At 44.2% G+C, this 12,996-nt stretch overlaps 1 non-coding gene across 1 annotated transcript; it reads right to left on the minus strand.

The window, feature by feature from the left end:
- Window positions 1-103, minus strand: LOC126004790 (U6 spliceosomal RNA). The gene has a single exon (XR_007494043.1). It is a non-coding gene; the product is annotated as a U6 spliceosomal RNA (small nuclear RNA).
- Between the last annotated feature and the right edge of the window lie 12,893 nt (window positions 104-12,996).

Here is a 12,996-nt window from a genome sequence, read left to right on the forward strand (position 1 = left end):
AAAAATATGGAACGCTTCACAAGTTTGCATGTCATTCTTGCACAGGGGCCGTTCTAATCTTCTCTGTATCGTTCTAATTTTAGTATATGTGCTGATTAAGTTTTTTATAAAAAATTTTGTATGAGTACTTATTATATTGAGAAAAGATTTTAACAATAGCCTTTACCTACCCACATGAGGACTGGTTCCTGATAAGTTTTCTGGTCTCTCCTATAAACAGGAGCTACAAATATATCATCTAGACTTTGAAGGAGGGAATATGATTCTTAATATATATCACCAGCTACTAAGTCAGTCCTCAACTTCTATTACAGGAGAAGCCTGTCTGAGTGTTAATTAGAAAGAGTATCACTTCTGCTACCCATAAATGAAATAAAAAGACAGGGCTGCTCTAAATCAGGGTAGATGGTGACTTATGGCTATGTCAGCTGAGGATATCAGTCTCTAAAGCATCTGTTGAGTCATTTTGGTATGAGACTCTAAAACTATTCATTTTAATTCTGCTCGCATGGTTCTTGTGGAAAGGGCAATTTGGAATGGATGATTCAGCAGGGTTTTTAATTTTTGTTTTTGTTTTTAGGATTTGGTATTTGTTGTTGTTTTAATTAAAGATGAATAGCTTTAAAAAAAAAAAGATGAATAAATTTGGGAGCCATAGCAATAGTACAGTGGGTAGGGCATTTGCCTTACCAGGTTTGATCCCCGAGCCTGCCAGAAGTAATTTCTTAGGGCAGAGCTAGTAGTAACCCATAGTGTTACTTGATGTGACCAAAAAAAAAAAAAAAAAAAAAAAGATAAATAACTTTGCTGATTTTTTTCAGTGTTACATGATTGTTTCCAAACTTAAGTCCAAGGGTTTTCCCAGCAGGTCCCTTTTCATTAGGGATGTGCTGATATTTTGATGACTATGATAAAGAAAATGCTCTGTGGCTGCAGAGGGCCTCAAAGGGCTGGAAAACATACACTATACATGGGAGACTTGGGTTCAGTTTCTGTTACCACATGGTTTCCTGAGCACCAAATCAGGAGCAACTTCTGTGCACCACTGGGTGTTTACCCCAACCCCTCTAAAAAAAAGAGTGCTAGAGACTGGAGAGATGGCTTAGGGGTTAAAATTCATGCCATTGCATATAGCCAACCTTGGTACAATTTCCAGCACCACAAGGTACCTGAGCATAGCAAGGTACAACCCTAGAAGTTCCCTTACTATTTCCCCAGCATCATGGTAATCACCACATTGTAAGACCCTTGAGCTGAACTGCCATACTGAGAACCACATGAGTGACCAAAAAGAAAAGAATGAAAACGTTTAAAATATTGGGAAAGGGGACAAGAAGTTGATGAAAAATATTTGCCTTAAAAGATTCAGCCTTGGGGCCGGGCGGTGGCGCTAAAGGTAAGGTGCCTGCCTTGCCTGCGCAAGCCTTGGACGGACCGCGGTTCGATCCCCCGTGTCCCATATGGTCCCCCAAGCCAGGAGCAACTTCTGAGTGCATAGCCAGGAGTAACCCCTGAGCGTTACTGGGTGTGGCCCAAAAACCAAAAAAAAAAAAAAAAAAAAAGATTCAGCCTTTCTTAATTCCTCAGAGCTGACCGTTGTTATCTGGCCTCGGTGCACAGAGAAGGGGGAAAGATACTTGGGGGTTCCCTCACCTTGAGAATCTGAGCTATCAGCACTTCTCCCTGGACTTAGCACATTTACCCTCTAGCACACATTGTGGTTGATGCCTGAAGTAAAGCACCAAGGAATGCAGTGATGTGGGTAATTGGGGTGACTTTCCTAGGGCCAGACCTTGATTCTTGAGATAATTTAAATCCTAAACAAATAGAAAGTGAAACAATGCTCGTAGGGAGACTTGGGATCACATAGTTCCTGCCTTCTTCTGTCTAAAGCAAAGGAGTTCTTTCTCTGCTGCCCTGGAATGTTTCCTGGATTCATTTGTAAATAGGCTGCCTTTATGTAAACTGGGCCTCATTCTAGGGAAGAATCCTCCCATACTACTTTTCGATAAATTTTTAAAATAAGGGCCCGGAGAGATAGCACAGCGGCGTTTGCCTTGCAAGCAGCCAATCCAGGACCAAAGATGGTTGGTTCGAATCCCGGTGTCCCATATGGTCCCCCGTGCCTGCCAGGAGCTATTTCTGAGCAGACAGCCAGGAGTAACCCCTGAGCAATGCCGGGTGTGGCCCAAAACCAAAAAAAAAAAAAAAAAAAAAAAAAATTTAAAATAATATTTGCTTTTGGGGATGGAGAGATTGTACAGATTGTACATGTAAAGCCTTGCATGTGACCAGCCCAGGTTTTGTGTTAAGCACTCTATATTGTCCCGTGATCCCTGAGAATTGAGCCAGATGTGACCCAAAACCACTCCCCAACATTTTTTGGCCTTCAATTCATGTTTGAATTCAACCATAATCTAGTCAACTCAACATAATCTTGTACCAGTTAAAGAAATCAGAGATTGTAAAAGGCAGTGAAAATGGTGATGAGATGTGAATGTGTTTTGTCTGTTTCCTGTCATTATTTAAGAAGGACTTTCAGTCAAAAGACAGAAACTTGAAGATACACAGTGCAAATGTTAATCTTTGATCTTGACTTTTCTGTAACATAAGGGTACAATTTGGCCTTGCTTTGCAGAGCTGCCTACTCCTGCTTTTGCAACTGCAGACAGCTCTGGATGCAAAAGCTAAACTAGGATACTACATTTAAAATATGTGGAAGGGCCAGAGAGATAGCATGGAGATAGATAGCATGCAGAAGAACAATGATTCAAATCCAGGCTTCCCATATGGTCTGCTGAGCCTGCCAGGAGCAATTTCTGAGCATAAAGCCAGGAGTAACCCCTGAGCGCTGCCAGCTGTGACCTAAAATAAAATAAAATAAAATACGTGGAGGGGCAGGAGAGATAGACAGCTGTAGGGCATTTGCCTTGCACTCAGCTGATTCGAACAGAAGGTAGTGGTTCAAATCCCGGCATTCCATATGGTCCCCCATGTCTGCCAGGAACGACTTCTGAGCGCAGAACCAAGAGTAACCCATGAGCGCCACTGGATGTAACCCCCCCCCAAAAAAAATTGTGGAGAATTCTTACTCATGCCTGGGGGAGTCCTGGCCCAGCAAACCCACACGTACCGTCTAAAGCATATTGACACAGAGGTCTGTTCTATGACAAATGATGACGATTTTATTGAGCAACTACCTTGAAAATAAAGCTTCTGTGACATTTGTCAGGAATCGCAAACAGAGAACATTGCACACCATATGTTCAGAATTTAACAAAAGCCTGACAATGGTTTTAGAGAAAACACCAAGTTATCTACACTCTGTTCTGGTATAGATAATTTATATTTTAATCTAGAAATGTAGATTTAGACATTATTTTTTTTTTTTTTGGTTTTTGGGCCACACCCGTTTGATGCTCAGGGGTTACTCCTGGCTATGTGCTCAGAAATCGCCCCTGGCTTGGGGGGACCATATGGGACGCCGGGGGATCGAAACGCGGTCCGTTCCTTGGCTAGCGCTTGTAAGGCAGACACCTTACCTCTAGCGCCACCTTCCCGGCCCCTAGACATTAATTTTAATCAGAAAGTGAACCAGTGAGGAGAGAGATTCAAAAGAGACTCTTCCAGCCCCTGGGTACAGAGTGTGGTGTGTATGAGGAAAGATCAAAGAGACCCACTTCCTGCTTCCCCTTTGGGCTGGCATTGGCCAGAAGACCTGGGCATCTTGCTTACCACGTTTCTCTGACATGATTTCAGAGTGGGGGTTTTATTCTATTTCTCTGCCTTCAACATAGTTTTAGTCCAAATCCATTTACCACCCAAGGCAGAGCATGTTCCAATTTCCCTGCTCTTTTACCTCTCTTTCCTAATTCCCTCAGCAACTTAACTAGTTGTGAGCTGCTGGCTTTTTTTTTTTTTTTTTTTTTTTTGGGTTTTTGGGCCACACCCGGTGGTGCTCAGGGGTTACTCCTGGCTGTCTGCTCAGAAATAGCTCCCTGGCAGGCACGGGGGACCATATGGGACACCGGGATTCGAACCAACCACCTTAGGTCCTGGATCGGCTGCTTGCAAGGCAAACACCGCTGTGCTATCTCTCCGGGTTTTTTTTTTTTTTTAATGTTACTAAATCAGTACTGCTGCTTTCTGTTCTATTATTTCTATTATCAAACCCAGACAGAACCCTAAGCCAAACTGGAGAGATTATTATAGTTTAGAGCCAGACTTTCCCCAGCTACCATCCTAAAATGTGCCCCATTCAATACCCCAGACAGTGATTCCATAGCTTTAACACCCCAGCCTCTTCAGCTTATCTGATCCAGCTCTATTTAGTAACCAAAATAGGAGGGTGGTTTTGGTCTACAGGTTGAGAAAAAGGCCAAGGCTAATCTGGGACACTTTTGTAGCTTCAGCCCAGACTTAGAAACAATGTGACAAGCCCCACCCACTCCAGTCGGATATTGTCTGATAGCAGTGTCACATGAGTTCAAGTGGGTTAAAAGGGGAGCTCGGGTAATCTGACTCGAGAGTCATCTGGCATCAGACTGTGGTCCAAGGACTGTGACTTGAGTCCGTGCCAGCTCTTCTTTATCACTCTGGGAGGACGGGGAGCAGTTGGAAGGGGCCACGCAGCCAGGGAGGTGTCAGCTAGCTAGCTGACTTTGCCCTGGATGAAACTGCATGCACTTGCCTTGGCACTGGGAAAAGTTGGCAGCACTGATGAGGCTGTGAGGGAAGAGGGGTCGAAGGGGGAAACTTGCAAAAATTCATGACCAAAGAGTAGGAGAGAAAGCTGAGAGGAGTGAGCAAACGCTTTGCTTAAGGAGGCCTGGGACCAAACCCCAGGAGCTGCTGGGTATAGTTCTAAACAAAACCCAAACATTCATGCATCTGGCCATAGCCAACTATCCTCTCTCCCTTCATAGGTCCCTGTCCCTGGAACCGGGGCAGTATCTGCTTTCCTTCTTTAAGCCTGACTAAGCAGTATGTTTTAGATCCTACTCTTGGGCTATCTAGGGCAGCATGCCTCTTCCTAGGAAGAGAGATATTTACACCAGACTTTTTCCCGAGAGTTTGGAACCAAGTAAAATAATTCAGCAAACTGAATCTTGTTCAGATGTGAGCTTTCAGGTCCTCTTGAAGCAATTGGAAGAAGAGCTGTAAGTGCTTCTGTTTATTGCCATGGGATAGCTGGGGACACAGGAGATAGAATATGTGATCTCCCCAGGATGGCCCAGCCCGATCCAACCCCATCCAATGTCTGGGCCAAGAGAACAGTTGCTGGGCCCGGAGAGATAGCTCAGCGGCGTTTGCCTTGCAAGCAGCCGATCCAGGACCAAAGGTGGTTGGTTTGAATCCCAGTGTCCCATATGGTCCCCGTGCCTGCCAGGAGCTATTTCTGAGCAGACAGCCAGGAGTAACCCCTGAGCAATGCCGGGTGTGGCCCAAAAACAAAACAAAAAAAAACAAAAACAAACAAACAAAAAAACAAAACAAGAAAAAGAAGAAGCAGCAAGATTTTTGATTCTTTTAAGAACTATTCTGAATAAATTCTTATTTTCTCTGGAAATTTTAAGAAATTAATGAGGATTGGGACATATGCAGAAACAACTTTAAAAAATATAATCAATAGCTCTCCCCCTCTCCTCTCTCCCCCTCTCGTTCTCTCTCTCTCTCTTCTTTGCTTCCCTCTTTTCCTCTCTCCTTCCATCTCCCCTTTCTCTCCCCTCCCTCTTTGCTCCCCTTCCCCTCTCCTTCTCCCCTTCTTCCACCCCATACTCCCCTCCCCCTTAAGAAAAAAAAGAGAGAAAAATATATGTAATCAATAAACTCCTTTTTTTAATTTAATTTTGGACCACAGTTGACAATCCTCAGGGGTTGCTCCTGGTTCTGTACTCAGGAATTATTCATGGCATTATCCAGGGTACATATGGGATGCTGAGGATTAAACCTGGGTTGACCATGTGCAAGGCAAATGCCATACTCTCTATACTATTGCTCTATCTCACTCAATAAGTGAGTTTTGAGGCAATTTAGCTCTAGTGTTGAACAGTCATTTGGAGAATCCTGAGAAGCACAGTGTTAGTCATGGGGTAAAATTGGTCCTTGTTAATACTAACTATAATCCCTTCTCAAAATGGAGTCTAGGGGACAGTGTCATGTGGAGGCCATTTCCAAAATGGGCATGATACAGAAACTATTCAGGACTTTCAAACACAAAGAAAAGCCCTACGGAATGAGGAAAAAGACTAGTTACTGGCATGGTCATGACAGGCTGAAGAATGTCACCCCATAGAAAATGCCTCAAACTGGCCAAATATTACAAAAAGCAGAGGACAAGAGAACCTGGTATAGTCTCCAAAACCTAACCTCCTGGAGCAGAGCACAATGAGAAGGGCAGAGAGTAGCACCAGGGGCCAGAGTACATGGCACTCTCTCTCTCTAAGAGCCTGACAGAAGTTTTAATAGTATCCATCAGCATTTCCTGAGCACAAACTATGCATCAGCATGTGCTGTACACTGAGGAGAAAACTTGAAAAAGGAGCTTTAAGATCTCTGCTTCCAGGAGCCAGAGAAAGAGTACAGAAGGAAAGATATCACACCAGAGATAAAGTAATACACTTGTCTTCCACGTGCTGACTCTGTTTTAATCCCTGGCAGCACATATGATCCACATGAGTAGAGCCAGGCATAAATCCTCAGTTTTGCTGATTGTGAACCCTCCAATAAAACGAAAGCTGACTCAGCTGAGATGGGTCTTCAGAAACTGCCTCAGTTTGGAGGGGTAGGAGCATTTGTGGAGGGGGGGATGCATTTTAGGATGAAGAGAGGGGGCTCTCAGGACGCAAGAGAAGAGGGCTGGGGGTATTTTCCTTTACTGTGTGCAGGATAATGTTATTGGGTCGCCCCAAGGTGAAAGATTCACATCTTTGTGGGATTATACGCCAACCCTGGGTGAATGGGTGAGTGACACCATGTGATCTGGCCTTCCAACTGGGCATGCTAATATCTTACCCCACTAAAATGATCAGTTTTCCACAACAGCCTTCTTCATGTTGGCTGTCTGGAAAGCATTATTCTCTCACCGAGTGATGTTCTCATGCATTCAACTCCTTAAGAGGTGCACCATGTTGGGAACTCAGGCTATGGTGACTAAAGTACACTCCTTGCACTTAATGAGCTCTAGTTTGACCTGGAGCAGAGATGTGGTAGGTAGTGGTCTATGTGACTAATTTCTAGAAGGGTTGTTTTGTTCTTGTTTGACTTTGGGCCACACCCAGTGGTGCTCAGGGCTTATGCCTGGTACTGTACTCAGGGATCACTCCTGGCAGGCTTAGGAAATTATATGTGGTGCCAGGGATCAGCTGTGGGCAAGACAACTTTCTATCCACTGTGCTATAACTCTGTCCCCTTCAGAGAGTATTTTTAAAAGGCTTTAGATAAGTAATATTGACACTATGTTAATGAGTTAATTAGTTGAATTTGTATATTAATTAGTTAAATTTGCCAGGTGGAGAAGGAATTCCTGGTAGAGAACTTGAAATGTGTGGAAGTAGCTAGAGGTGAAAGGAATGATGAGAAATTCAGGGTGTCTAGAACATAAGACAGAAGGAAATGAATCAGGTGAAATTTTGAGTTAACTGGTCTTCACCTTAAATGGAGCTGGCTCTTTATTTTACATGTCAAAGACACACCTAGGCCAGAAAAGTTTCTATTTAGATCCTTTGCCTTCATCCCCCCAACTCACAGAGATGGTCTTAATTTCCCAATAAATACTGCTGTCTTGGCCAGCCTCTTTCTCTTGCTTCAGGAGGTGGAAAGGTCCTCAGACACATGTCTGACCCTCACCAGCTTGGTTTGGATTATATCCTGCAGTGGCCCCTGCTCCAGACCCGCTTCCCCTGGGTGGGATCACTGCATGTGAAGCCTTTACAGTGAAAGGTTTGGCTTGGTTGAGAGGAGTGACTGTAAACACTGGTTATGTGGCTCAATGTTAGAGTGCAGGCTTTACCAGCTTAGATCCCAGTACAGAAAAAAAGGGGGCATTTAGGTCAGCTTAAAGATTTTGTCACTTAGACTAATAAGAAACTAAAGGATCTTTTATTTTTCCTTTTTTGGGGGGGGCATATCTAGAGGTGCTCAGGGCTTACTCCTGGTTCTGTGCTCAGAGATTCCTTCTGGCAGGACTTGGGGAACTATATGGAGTGCTGAGAATTGAACCTAGTTTAGCCATGTGCAAAGTAAGAACACTGCCCACTGTAGTTTCTCTCTGCCACTCCTCACCATATTCCTCCCCAACGAATATTTTAACATAGGATAGTAACATGAGTTTTCTTCTGATCTCCCATTAATTTTATGGGTGGAAATATTATCTATACGGGGACCGGGAAGGTGGCGCTACAGGTTAGGTGTCTGCCTTGCAAGCGGATGGACCGCGGTTCGATCCCCCGGTGTCCCATATGGTCCCCCAAGCCAGGGGTGATTTCTGAGCGCGTAGCTAGGAGTAACCCCTGAGCGTCAAATGGGTGTGGCCCAAAAACTAAAAAAAAAAAAAAAAAAAAAAAAAAAAAAAAAAGAAATATTATCTATAATTGTAGCAGGTGGTGTTGGGACCATACCCAGTAATGTTCAGAGGCTACTCCTGGCTCCATGCTCAGAGTTCTCTCTTAGCAGTGCTCTAAGGACCATGTAGTGCCAGAGGTCAAATCAACATCTCCCACATGCATAGTATGCACCACCTTTTGAGTTTTCTCTGAGTCCTGGAAATATTACTTGTTAAAATGCAATGGATAGAATCTAAGATAGGAATATATATCTCTGCTCTACCCTGCCTTCATTCCACATGCCCATCTTTCACTACTTTTTTTCCTCAAAGAATTGATTACTTGCAGTTTATTCTCTGCCTTTGCAACAAATCCCAGTTCAAATAATTGAGCTAATTTCTTCTAGGACCAGAGAGAATTTGTTTGCTTTTTTTTTTTAAAATCCCCCTTTTTTGATTCCATGCCCAAATTTGAACATCTGGAACCTTTTTTTTTTTTTTTTTTTTTTTGGTTTTTGGGCCACACCCGGCATTGCTCAGGGGTTACTCCTGGCTATCTGCTCAGAAATAGCTCCTGGCAGGCACGGGAGGACCATATGGGACACTGGGATTCGAACCAACCACCTTTGGTCCTAGATCGGCTGCTTGCAAGGCAAACACCGCTGTGCTATCTCTCCGGGCCCAACATCTGGAACCTTAACTGGAACAATCAATTGATGAGTCTTAGGAGATGTCAAGCTTAGAGTGGATGGTCAGCCCAGGCCTTCCAGTCTCCCACAGCCCTTCTTTCCAGCCTTGTGGCTATTTACCCAGGTCTTAGCTATAAGATACCAAAATAGGCCAACTATTTTATTTTAATTAACCATTTCTCTGAGGACACTGGTGGAATGAAGCAAATTCCATTGAATGAATGGAATGAAGATGTATTGGGGGGCAATGAGGGGTAGGAGTAGGCTCTAAATGGGGTTGCCTCATGAGTCCAAACTGAGTCCAAGCTCAGTTCCACAAAGGCTGCTTCTTGGGGCAAAGAGTTTAAACAGCAGACAAAAGATCCCCCACCATTGGAATAGAAAGAAGAGGAAGAACCTGTTTCCTTTTCAGAGGCTAAACTCACAGGGGCTTGTCTGCCCTCATGGACTCCTGTCTCAAGGGACTATGAGAAAGTCAAGGAAGGTGCTACAGTCTATTTCTGGAGCTCTTTAAGAATGGGGTGGCTGGGCCCGGAGAGTTAGCACAGCGGCGTTTGCCTTGCAAGCAGCCAATCCAGGACCAAAGGTGGTTGGTTCGAATCCCGGTGTCCCATATGGTTCCCCGTGCCTGCCAGGAGTTATTTCTGAGCAGACAGCCAGGAGTAACCCCTGAGCACCGCCGGGTGAGACCCAAAAAATAAATAAATAAATAAAAAAGAATGGGGTGGCACGATATGAAGCTCACCACAAAGAGTGGTGAGTGCAGTTAGAGAAATAACTACATTAACAACTATCATGACAATGTTAATGAGAGAAGTAGAATGCCTGTTTTGAATACAGACAGGGATGGGGGGAGATGGGGGACATTGATGATGGGAATATTGCACTGGTGAAGGGGGGGGGTATTCTTTTTATGACCGAAACCCAACTACAATCATGTTTGTCATCATGGTGCTTAAATAAAGATATTAAAAAAAAAAAAAGAGTGAGGTGGCTGTTATTGAACCAGGTTACCAGGTGCCTTCCTTATCTATGACAATGACATTGGCAGATGAGGCAGCACCTAATTAGGGGAAGAGAGAATAAAACGACCCTGAAGCCTTTATAAGGGTCTCTCATGCTTAGTAATTTGCTTCTTAGCAAAGCACAAAAGACCACTGGTGTGGAGCAACTGCCCCCTCTGGCGGTGAATAAAGAGGAAAAGTTACACTGAGAGAGAAGGTGGGTAACTTCACCCCTTAACTTGGCAGCTTCTCCCTTAGAGTTGGAAGGATGGGAGGAAGAGGGGAGCAATGGAGGGTTGACTACTTTAGTCTTGAGACCTTCTAGCTTCCTTTTCTTTGCAGTTTTGTCCTTTGACAGGAGTTTCCGGATTTGTAAAATTTCTGAATTATATTGCTAAAAATCACTGAAGCTACACTGGGAATATGCGGCTGCCTCCCACGAGAACATCCTGTCCCTTCCCCTTTGAGTATATTTTCTGAAATGTAGATCTAGCCACAACTGGAACATGGCAGTGGAACATGGAACTGGAACATGGTGGAGACACTGACTGCCCTCAGAGGGGATGGTGCCCGGTAGTGTTGCAGAGACACAGGTTTCCATGATGAGAAGGGGTCCCTGGATACAAGTGGAAATGATGATGGGGGAACTGCCTGGTCTCCTTACTGAGGTTGTCTCTTTGCTAATGAGTTGACATCCTGCCACTGTTGTACCCAAGTGGATTCACTGTCACTATTGCCTGGAACAGAGATGAAACATGGCTCAGCCCCTTGTAGCTGCCATCTCCCCTTTTAGTGTCTAGTGCCGCTGGCATGGAAGAACAGAATGGTCCCTTTTTTGTTTGTTTGTTTGTTTTGGCCACACCCAGTGACGCTCAGGGCTATGTGCTCAGAAATCACTCCTGGTTTGGGGGACCATATGGGATGCTGGGAAATTAAACTGCAGTCCATCCTAGGTTAGCCGTGTGCAAGGTGAACACCCTACAGCTTGTACCGCAGCTCCGGCCCAAGAAAGGTCCCATTTTTAGCTTCACTCCATCATCCAGGTTCAGTTTAAGACTGTTCTTTGGGGGGAAAATAATCCAACAACAGTAGCTATCACAGCAAAGAAATGTGTGCAACACCCTCAGTCCCAGAGTATAACAAGAAGGAAAGAAACTGAGTAGAAGAAGAGAAACACAAATATGAAAGAATGGGGGCCAGGGGCCAAGTGGTCTCAGGTGCATTGGTAGTGTTTAAAAAGGACTGAACTAAATATCCAAGCCAATGGCAAAAACATGGAATCAAACTTTAACTTTCTAGACTTTAAATGGGCCTGTTATACTGGCAGGCTGGGGGGCAGGGTGGTGGTCGTATGGGATGCACTTGGGAAACATTGGTGGAGAGCAGGGGACACTGGTGGTGGGATTGACCTTTGTAAATTACAATGGTTTCAATAAAATTAAAAAAAAATGTGTAACACCTTTCTCTCTCCTCAACCTCTGAGGCAGCCAGATGTGTGTGCTACCTAGGATGTGTTTGTCTTTGGATCTGAGAACTATTTTTGTCGCTGTTGTTTATTTTTGGGGGGATCACACCCTGCAGTGCTCAGGGGTTACTCCTGGCTCTATGCTCAGAAATCGCTCCTGGCAGGCTCGGGGGACCATATGAGATGCCGGAATTCGAACCACCGTCCTTTTGCATGCAAGGCAAATGCCCTACCTCCATGCCCCCTGTTGTTTATTTTTAATTTTATTTTAATCCCATTGAGAGATACTCCCTAGTGACTTTTTTTCCTTAATCTGTCTTTAGTTTTCTAGAAAGGACTCGAGCCACCAGTGCCCTCTTCCTCTCTCCCAACCTCTACCCCAGATCCAAAGGAAAGGCGACATCTAAAGGAAGATCACCACAGGCATGAAGACATGGCTCCCTTCCTGCACGTTCCCCTCCACTCCTGAATCCCACAATCTTTAAAATGCCCACACTTAGTTCTCAGAGCCTAGCTGGTCATTGATGGTTAAAAACAAAAGCAAAGCAATAACAACAACAACCAAAACCAAAAACAGTTCAAGTACTCTGTTCCATGAAGACTTGTCCTGATGAAAGTCTGGAAGCTGCTCCTTCTGTCCTTCCTGACCTTACATATTCCAAACACATTTTCACTGGAGGGAACTTGCTCTCTGATTTTCCAGGGTTTCTAGTCTGCATGAGGTTACATCTTTTTTCCTTCAGCAGAAATAGTTGTGGTTTCCCCTGACAATTTAGCAAGTTCCCCATAGAGTTGGAAGTTCCCTTGGTTAGTTCTTCACAGATGCCATAATCTGGCTTGGTCCTGTCCTTTCTGATGACTATTGACTGACTCTGGAAAGTTAGCCTGAACTCTAGGTCTCAGATCACAAGGATTGCTTTGATTAAAGGGTTTGGGCCAAAAAGAAAAAAAAAAAAAAAAAGCCTGAAGATTTATTTTTGGAGCACCTAGGGACCTCTGAAAAATGACATTTGGAGGAACTGCCAACCCATTTAGATTTCTCCTCTTGAAAAATTTGAGCTTAATAATTTTCATTGTTGGGGCCAGAGAGATAGCATGTAGGTAGAGTGCTTGCTTTGCGTGACTGCATAAGGACAGTGATTCAGATCCCAGCATCCCATATGGTCCCACGAGCCTGCCAGGAGCGATTTCTGAATGTAGAGCCAGGAGTAAACCCTGAGCGCTGCCGGGTGTGACCCAAAAACCAAAAAAAATAAAAAAAAAATTTTTTTTTTCATTGTTATTTCCTTTTTTTTT

The sequence above is a fragment of the Suncus etruscus genome, chromosome 3 (assembly GCF_024139225.1).
Source record: "Suncus etruscus isolate mSunEtr1 chromosome 3, mSunEtr1.pri.cur, whole genome shotgun sequence".
NCBI classification, from domain to species: Eukaryota; Metazoa; Chordata; class Mammalia; order Eulipotyphla; family Soricidae; genus Suncus; species Suncus etruscus.